The following is a 9,635-nucleotide window of genomic DNA, read 5'->3' as shown; positions in this document are numbered from 1 at the left end:
CCTTTAAGCTGAACCCCCCCAGAAAGGTATTTTGGGTGCTTAATTTTTGGAATGGCTCTTTTGAAGTCTAGAAATAGCCTGAGTTTTCAGATGTATTTTCTTTATTTTTGTTTTTAATAAAATTTACCTTTTTTAAGAACAGGATTGGATTGTTTGTGTTACTGAGAGGTCTGTGCATATGTTGTTTAATTAGCTGGGGACAACAGCTAATTTCCTTTGTTTTCTTTCTCAGCTCTTCCAGGGGGTGGGGGTTTGAAAGGGCTTGAGGGTACCCCACAGGAAGGAAATCCCAAGTGTGCCTTCCTGGGTCCCAAGGGGGTTTTTGCATTTGTGTGGTGGCAGCAACTACCCATCCAAGGTCAGAGAGAAGCTGTAACCTTGGGAATTTAATACAAGCCTGGAGTGGCCAGTATTAATTTTTAGAATCCTTGCGGGCCCAACCTTCTGCACTTGAAGGGCCAGAGTGGGGATTCAGCCTTGACAAACGCTCTTTTTAAATTTTTATTTCTAGTTTCTGCCCAGAAATGGAAAATGCTGAATTACTACGTGAAGAGTACTCTCCTGGAAGCCTGAATGGGAATAGGAATTACTGGGAAACTCTCAAACTCTATGCTCTTAAAATTCCCAGTCAAGTTTTGTTGACCTATAGGGTGAGAGTTTGTGCTGTACCTGCAGAGAGCTCATAGCACAGGGACTGGGAGACTAATGTGGTTTTCAGCTACTTTTGCACTCTTCCAATTTTTGGCTGTTCTGGGTACAGGAGTAGGGGCTGTCTACCAACCTGTCCCTGCCTGCCTATGGGCAGCATTCTGCCCAGGATCTCTCTGTTTTAGCTCCCACCCCAACATCCCCCTTCTACCTCAGTGGACTCCCTATGCCAGAGTTTGCATGGGGCTGCATGTCTTCCACAGTCCCTGAATCAGGGAAATATTCCCCAGTCAAATGTGGCACAAGGTCTGGAGCAAGGATGAGACACTCACCCAAGAAGTTTAGATAAAAATTCAAATGTATGGATCATTAGCTAAACTGAATTGATGCTCTGCACCTCCTAAGGTTTGTCTACCATTGCTTAGCCTAGGCTTACCATACGTCCGGGTTTTCCCAGACCCAGCCTCTTTTTTGAGCTGCTTTTTCAAATAACAGGAAATGTTTGGGGTGTCGCTGGAGCAGACCAGCTGTAGCTCAGAAAGAGCCCGGCTTGATCCGTTTCCCAATTAGTCCCTCCCTAGCATCCGCAGCTGATTGATCCATTCCCCTGCCAGCCACAGCTGCCAGATCCTGCCCGCCCAGGCCCCAGCTCCCAGCAGGGAGGCGCTGACTGATGACTGTCGCTGTGTCCTGGGCTTGCGCCAGCTGCCCTGCCATTGTGACAGGGGCAACGTTGCTCCCCACCTCCACTGAGTACCCCCACCACAGGTACCTCCTCCAGCTCCCTTCCCCTCCCCTCCAGCTCTTCCCCCTCCCTCCCTGCCCCCAGCAGTGTTGTCTTTTTGGGAATCTGAAATATGGTAATGCTAGCTTAGTCCATAGGCAGATATATTTAGAATTTCCTGGCTCCAACTGTCATCCCTGAAGGAATCTGGGTAACAAGCTCAGTGTGTAGCAGAAACAAACTTAAAATACCATTCTGCTCTTAAAAGTTACTTTGGAAAAATGGCCATCTCTTAGTCTGCAGATCTGGCGTGTGTAATCAGAGTCACACTTTTAGCGCTTTTATTGGTGGTTGCTTTTGTTAGTTCTGCAGAGCCAATCCAGTTGTGGCCTGGATACTGTTCCTTCATATGCATGATCAACAGAATTGTTAATTAAGTTCCAGGTGGGTGAGGTAATATCTTTTATTGGATCAGCTTCTGTTGGGTGAGAGAGACAAGCTTTCAAGCTACACAGAGCTCTATTTCAGGTCTGGAAAAGTGCTAAGAGTGTCACAGTTAAAGCCAAGATTGAGCAGATAGTTCAGCATAAGTAGTTAACACATATTCAAGGTGAACAGAGGTATTAATGGGCTGCTTCACCTTGAATGGTCCCTTAGAATAAAAGATATTACCTCACCCATCTTGTCTGTTGAATTTCCTGGGACCAACATGGCTACAACAACACTGCCTACATATTTCAAAGGACAGTGGCCTGTTAACACCCACTGCCCCAAGTTTTTTCCTGCCTTCTTTTCCCCCTATAACTGGATAGGTGTTTAGTGGGTTATAGATTGTTGTAATAAGCCATAAATCAAGCATCTCTATTCATTCCATGAATTTAAGTTCCCAGGATTGTCTTTTAAATGTGTTGAGCAGCTTTTCTTTGAGAATGAGGACTGTGAGGTCAGATACTCAGTGAATGCTTATCAGTATTCTGTGAGAGTTCATTCGAGAGCATAGTGATTGTCTGAGTTCACCTACATAGTTGTTGTTGGGGCATTTGCACTAGATGAAGTTCACCAAATGTTGTGATACCCATGGATCTTGAAAGGTGTGTTGTGAGGGGTGTTGATCATCAAAGCAGTGGAGATATGTCTGCAGATTTTGCATCTGTTGTTTTGGCAGGGTCTGGTGCCGCTTTGATTTGGTGTGTCCTGGTCTGTGGGACCTTGTTTCTGATGAGGAGTTTGGGGCTTGTTTGAAGGCTGGAAGACGGGTTCAGGAAAGATTTATTTTAGGATGGGGTCCTCATCAAGTACAGGTTGTAACTGTTTGATACCCCTATGGGTTCCAGTTTGTGGTGGTAGGTGACAGCTAGAGGTGTGTGGTCAGAGGGGGTTTATTTCCATATTGAAACAAGTTCTCTAGGGTATTTGGGTGGTCCATTCCATGATGCTATCTACTGCTCTGGTGGAGTGTCCTTGTTTAGTGAATGGTTTTTAAGTGTGTTAAGGTGTATCCTGGACGTTCTCCTCTGAGCATATTCTACAGTATCTGAGTACCTGGCTATAGATAACAGATTTCTTGGTGTGTGGGGGGTTACTGGATCTGTGAAGGTAAGTTTGGTGATCCATGGGTTTCTTGTATATGGTTGTCTGTAGGATTAAGTTGTAAAAGCTCATCATGATGTCCAGGAAGCTGATACTAGTGTGGGTGTTCTGGAGAGAGTTTAATGGATGGGCGTGTCAAGGCTGGATCCCCACTTTGAACTTTAGGGTACAAATGTAGGGGCCTGCATGAAAACTTCTAAGCTCAACTACCAGCTTAGCTCTGGTTCCGCTGCCACCATTTCCCAATTCTAGATTCCCACCCTGGGAAGCACTGAGAAAAACCTTTCACCAATTCCCTGGTGAATACAGATCCAAACCCCTTGGATCTTAAAACAAGGAGAAATTAACCATCCCCCCTCCTTCCTCCCACCAACTCCTGGTGAACACAGATCCAATCCCCTTGGATCTAAAACAAGGAGAAATTAACCTTTCCCCCTCCTTCCCTTCACCAACTCCTGGTGAATACAGATCCAAACCCCTTGGATCTTAAAACAAGGAGAAATTAACCATCCCCCCTCCTTCCTCCCACCAACTCCTGGTGAACACAGATCCAATCCCCTTGGATCTAAAACAAGGAGAAATTAACCCTTCCCCCTCCTTCCCTTCACCAACTCCTGGTGAATACAGATCCAACCCCCCTTGGATCTAAAACAAGGAGAAATTAACCCTTCCCCCTCCTTCCCTTCACCAACTCCTGGTGAATACAGATCCAACCCCCCTTGGATCTAAAAACAAGGAGAAAATCAATCAGGTTCTTAAAAGAAAGCTTTTAATTAAAGAAAAAGGTAAAAATCATCTCTGTAAAATCAGTATGGAAATTAACCTTACAGGGTAATCAAACTTAAAGAGCTCAGAGGACTCCCCTCTAGTCTCAGGTTCAAAGTACAGCAAACAAAGATAAACACTCTAGTAAAAGGTACATTTACAAGTTGAGAAAAACAAAGGAAAACTAACACGCCTTGCCTGGCTATTTACTTACAAGTTTGAAATAGGAGAGACTTGCTTAGAAAGATGTGGAGAACCTGGATTGATGTCTGGTCCCTCTCAATCCCGAGAACGAACACACTCCCAAACAAAGAACACAAACAAAAGCCTTCCCCCCCCCCAAGATTTGAAAGTATCTTGTCCCCTTATTGGTCCTTTAGGTCAGATGCCAGCCAGGTTACCTGAGCTTCTTAACCCTTTACAGGGAAAAGGATTTTGGAGTCTCTGGCCAGGAGGGATTTTTATAGTACTGTATACAGGACTGCTGTTACCCTTCCCTTTATAGTTATGACAGGGCGGTTGTCAACAAAGTTGTGATGGAAATCTATGAGGGAGTTTGGGTCATCTGCCCAGATGCTGATCTCATTGATGTATCTCAGATATGTCATTGGTTTCATGGTGCATTTGTCCCAGAAATACTTTATCAAGATGGCCAAAGAAGAGGTTGGCATATTCTGGACAAAGTGTTTGTTGTCGAATGTCACTATTATGAGTGAGGATGAAATGGATGAGTTTGGCAGTGTGTTTAGGATGGATATATGAGGGTTGTTCATTATTTTGTAAATATTTGAGTCTGGCAGTGATGCCAACATTGTGAAAGATGTTGATGTGCAGGGAGGTGACATCCATGGTGGTAAGGATGGTGTTCTGTGGGAGGTTATTAATGTTGTAGAGTTTGTGGAGGAAGTCGGTTGTCCTGGAGGAAGCTGGTGCTTTGTGTGGCGAATGGTTTGAGGATGGTTTCTGTGAGTCCTGCTATTCTTTCAGTAAGAGTGCTGTGGCCAGATATGATGATTCTGCCTGGGTTCCCTTGTTTGTGCATCTTGGAAAGAATGTAGAAGGTCCATAGGGTGGGTTCATGAGGGATGAGGTTGTAGAGTTATCCTTGGAGTTGTTTAGGGAACAGATTTAATATCTCCTTAAATTCTTGAGTAAATTGTGGTGTGGGGTCATTTGTGAGTTAAACTCTAGATTTCACCTCTCAGTCCTCATCCTCCAAGAAAACTTGCACAATGACTTCATTAGATGACCCTGGCAGCTTAAATTGCAAAATCATGGACTAAATAGAGACACTGGATTTATTACAACAATCTATAAACCTCCCCCCCCGCCAGCTTTTTTCCCCTTTCCCCCTATGACTGGAGAGGTGTTAATGGGCCACTTCATCTTGAATGGTCCCTTGAAATGTGTTAACTACTTATGCTAAACAATCTGTTCCACCTTGTATTTAGCTGTGACACTCAGGGCTAGTCTACACTGCCATGGCAGCGCTTTAACATGCCTTGTGTGGTTGTGGCGCAGCGCTGGGAAAGAGCTCGCCTAGCGCTCTTTTTTTTTTTTAAAAAACACCTCAACGAGGGGCGTAGCTCCCAGCGCTGGGGCACTGTTTACACTGGCACTTCACAGCACTGCAACTTGCTATACTCGGGGGTGTTTTTTCACACCCCTGCAAGAGAATGTTGCAGTGCTGTTAATTGCTAGTGTAGACAAGCCCTCAGAGAACCTTTCCCAGCCCCGAAAAAGAGGTCTGTGTAAGCTTGAAAGCGTCTCTCACCAGTAGAAGTTGGTCTAATAAAATATATCGTCTCACCCACCTTGTCTCTCTAATATCCTGAGACCAACATGGCTACAATAGACTGCATACAATTTAGTTCCAGTAACACTAGTGAAAGCCTATTAATAGGCAATAGGACTACACTGATGACACTGAAACAGACTCTGAAGGCATAGATACTGCAGGCACAATTTGTCGCAATGAACTACCCACTTTGACTCTCAAATGATTACATTAAAGGGAGTCATTGAGAGGAGAAACATGGAATTCATCGATTTTTTAAGGTCATTATGGTCATTTTGTCTGTTCTATATAGTAGACCATGGTGTCATCTAATAATTACTGCATCAAGCCCATAATTTATGGTTGAGCTAGAACATATTTTTAGACAGACATTCAGTCTTGAGTTAAATTTCAAGTAATGGAGAATCCACTACATCCCTTGGTAAACTATTCCAAACGCGTAATTACCACGACTTAAACATTTGCACCTTTGTCCAGTGTGAATATATCTAGTTTCAACTTCCAGCTATTCGATGTTATGCCATTGTCTCCTAGATTAAAGAGTTCTCTATCAGAAATCTTCTCCTCATGTGGCTACTGAAAGGTCCTGGTCAAGTCACCTCTTGATTCAACAATGCTCTTTCTAGAAGGTCACTTCTCAGAATAGAACTGTATTTAAGTGTCTTAACCATTTAATGTCAATGTGTTCACAATATTCATTGGTCAGGAAGATCTGTCTTTACTTGGACCCAAATCCTGCAAACACTTATGTATGTGCTTAAATTTACACACATGAGTAGTCCCATGAGGCTCAATGGAACTACTCACATTTGTAAAATTAAGCATGTGTATTGAGTTTGTAGGATCTGGGCATTGTGTGGAATGTTTACATTTTCCGGGGTTTGCTGATATTTAGCTGTGCATTTCCCATTGATGATGATGTGACTCCTGCAGCATATTAAAAATCTAACTATACATCTTCATAAATATGAAAAACCAAAATGCTATAGAATATTCTTTTAGGCACTGTACAGTTGAATATTAGCAGGCTAAATGCAAATCGGAGACATCTTTAGATATTCTAGATCTAATTCCTGATTCAGTTATAATCAACCAATTAAAACATGGTCCATGGCTAAAAATCAGCATGGGTGTAAAACACTAGGAAAATGACTGACATCAAAGATTAAGGTTAGATTAAACAAAATATAATTACAGGCTGGAATTCTGCCAAAAGAGAGAGAGGACTTGGCAGAAAATGGAATAGCCTAATGGTCCCTTACATACCCCTGATATGGTGTAAAAATGTGTAGAAGAAAGCAACAGTGTCATAGCAATAATTCATATATTGTATGTATTTTTGCTGCTACTCTGGAAATAATGGTTTCTGCCTTGCAGGATGTGTAGTTATTTACACCTGTATAAAGTGACTATAAATGGCTATCAAATCACAAGGGAAACATTCTACACCCACTTTGCACAGGTGTAAATGCACAGAGCAGAACTGGGCCAAAAAAGCTGAAAGTACTAAGTGATGCAATGTGATAATACACTAGTGGTAGGACCCTAACCCCTGCTCTGGCCTGTTTTACACCATATAAAAAAGGCTTGAGCCCCATAAATTGGCCCTAAACGCCCAATTGCAGGCTAGGGAAGGAGTCTCAGAATATAGTCACTGTGGTGTAGAGCTGTAAGTCTATCTTCTAAAGACAACTCTGCAAGCGGTGGTGTAATAGGTGTATTTGTCTGTGGCTGAGGCAGGAGATGCAGCACACAGTGCTGTAGATATTCTGGACAATACAGCAGCCCTGGGAGGCTTCTGTACATTTTAGTTCTCCAGGGCTGTTACACACACGCACTGTCTTTGGGGCTCATATATAGTGTAGCTTCTTTACTTTCAAAGGACACTTCGCACGCTGGGGATAGTTTTTGGCAGAAAGGCCACAATTTTGTTTGTTCAATAAACATTAGGAATAGAAACCCACAAAGAAGGGGAGTGGATGTAGCCTTTGCAGCAAAGGATAGCTCTAGCTGCTCAGCCCAAGCATGTTTGGATTGGCAGATCCCAAGGTCAAAATGCCTACTTGGCTAGGGACTGTCTGATGTAGGCTTGGCCATGCTCCATCCGAGAGAGAGGATTAGAGCTACTATTGAGAGAGACTCCAGGCACACTCTGCGATTGAGTGTCTTAGTCCAAGCTATCCAATGCATACCACAATTCTGGGAGATATATGCCCCTCTCTATCTACCATCCCAACCCAAACAACTTGCCCCCTGCTGAGACTATATCTTCCCCAAAGTTGTGACAAAACATACTGGAATGTTTGGAAAACCAAACATGATTTAGACTTGGTCAGAACAAAGTCGATAACACTATGATTAGTCATCATTACAACATTAAATGTCAATACAACGTCCTGAGGATAATGTTCTTCCTTCAACCCCGTGGTCCAATGAGTGGGTGGGAAAACCTTGCTGCTGCAGAAGAGGAGTGTAAAATGATGGTGATGGAACTATTTCCCACCAAGTTAATCACAGTGCTCCTTAGAGCTGAAGGAGCAAACTTTTGCACAGATCAATACAAGGGTGGACTATGATTGGTTGGAGGGAGGCGGGGGTGGGGTGGGGGGGGGGGAAGCCCCTGGCGTCAGACTGGATTTGCTGCAGGTTTTCCTGGATTATCTTCCCCCATTCCTGCAAGCCTATGTGGAGTGGATAAAGGGAGTGTTAAGGGGTGGCTGATAAGTACCTGAGTTTTATGACAATCTTGGAAAGAAAAAACATCTGCTCTAAAAATGGTGCAGTAGTATTGTAATAAAGGGTTAATGTGGTTGATGAATAGTTTTAGAGAGAACATTTTTCAGCTGATGGTAATGCAGTATCAGGATTTAATGACTCATAGGTAGAAATGTAGAGTTGTAGTTGCAGGACAAACAATAAAATGTCTGAGAACCTTTTGTTTCACCAGTAGGGTGAGCAACATAGCTGTTTCAGCTCCTGTACTTACTCCTGGAATTACAAAATCAGTGCCAGAGATACTATGTCATTTAACATATGCTATAGCTAGGAAATGAGTCTCTGTGAGAGGATCCCAAGAGCATCAGAGCTTAAGAGATCTAAAAAAAATCACGTATATCCTTCTGAAACAAAATTGAGGGAATTTAGTGTTCATGAAAGTTAAAGGACAAGCCTTTAAGACAGCTTTGTGGTTACTTTGTGCTGCCAGAACAGCACAAAACAGCTTGACAAAAAATGTAGAATCTAATTGGGGTGCTCTTGGCTCACAATGTCAGATGGCAAAAGGCTCCCTGTTATGTAAAAGTAAACTCCAGTAGGCCTGACCAGCTCAATACACTTCTGTGACACTAAGCATGCCCGTAGACACATCCTGCACATTATTGTAATAATCTTTGTCCAATATATGCCTTGGCAGGTATCATTTGAAAACTAATAACTTGCTGGTCATTAATATTCTTGCATGATGTACATACACAATTTGTATTAAGAGTTGGGAAGCTATGCTGAAATTATGACTAAAATGTGTTTAAACCAGGCATGCCAGAAGGAGTTGGTAAACAGGTCTGTCCAGGTCTTGAAGACAAATGAAGCAAGGTTGACCAGAGACAATGGGATTGCAATTGACATGTGCTGTAAACATAGCGTGACCAGATAGCAACTGAAAAAAACGGGATGGGGGTGGGGGGTAATAGGCACCTATATAAGAAAAAGTCCCCCAAAACAGGACTGTCCCTTTACATAGAGTGACCAGATGTCCTGTTTTTAAACACAATAATCAAACCTCATAAGGTGGCTGGAGGTCAGCATGTCTGCACCAGCTTGGTCATCAGGCAATGAAGGCATATGGGCATGCAAGATAAACAAAGTTATCAACTTGTTACCAAGCGAACAAGTGGCAGAAGAGACAGGAGAGAGAAGCTTGGTCTGGGTTTTACTTTTCAAATAATCCATTTCAATGGTTTACTGGTTTATAAAGAAAGGGAGGGCTGAACTTCAAGTGATAAGCAAGTGAATCAGCTGATTGTATACAATATGACTGTATTATAAGAGTGTATGACGTGAGGTTTTTTCCAAAAAAGGTAATGGCAGGCTAGTGATTAGTATCATTGTGAA

This window comes from Chrysemys picta, chromosome 2 (assembly GCF_011386835.1).
Source record: "Chrysemys picta bellii isolate R12L10 chromosome 2, ASM1138683v2, whole genome shotgun sequence".
NCBI lineage: Eukaryota > Metazoa > Chordata > Testudines > Emydidae > Chrysemys > Chrysemys picta.
The sequence above is the reverse complement of the archived record's forward strand: the minus strand, read 5'-3'. Positions refer to the sequence as shown.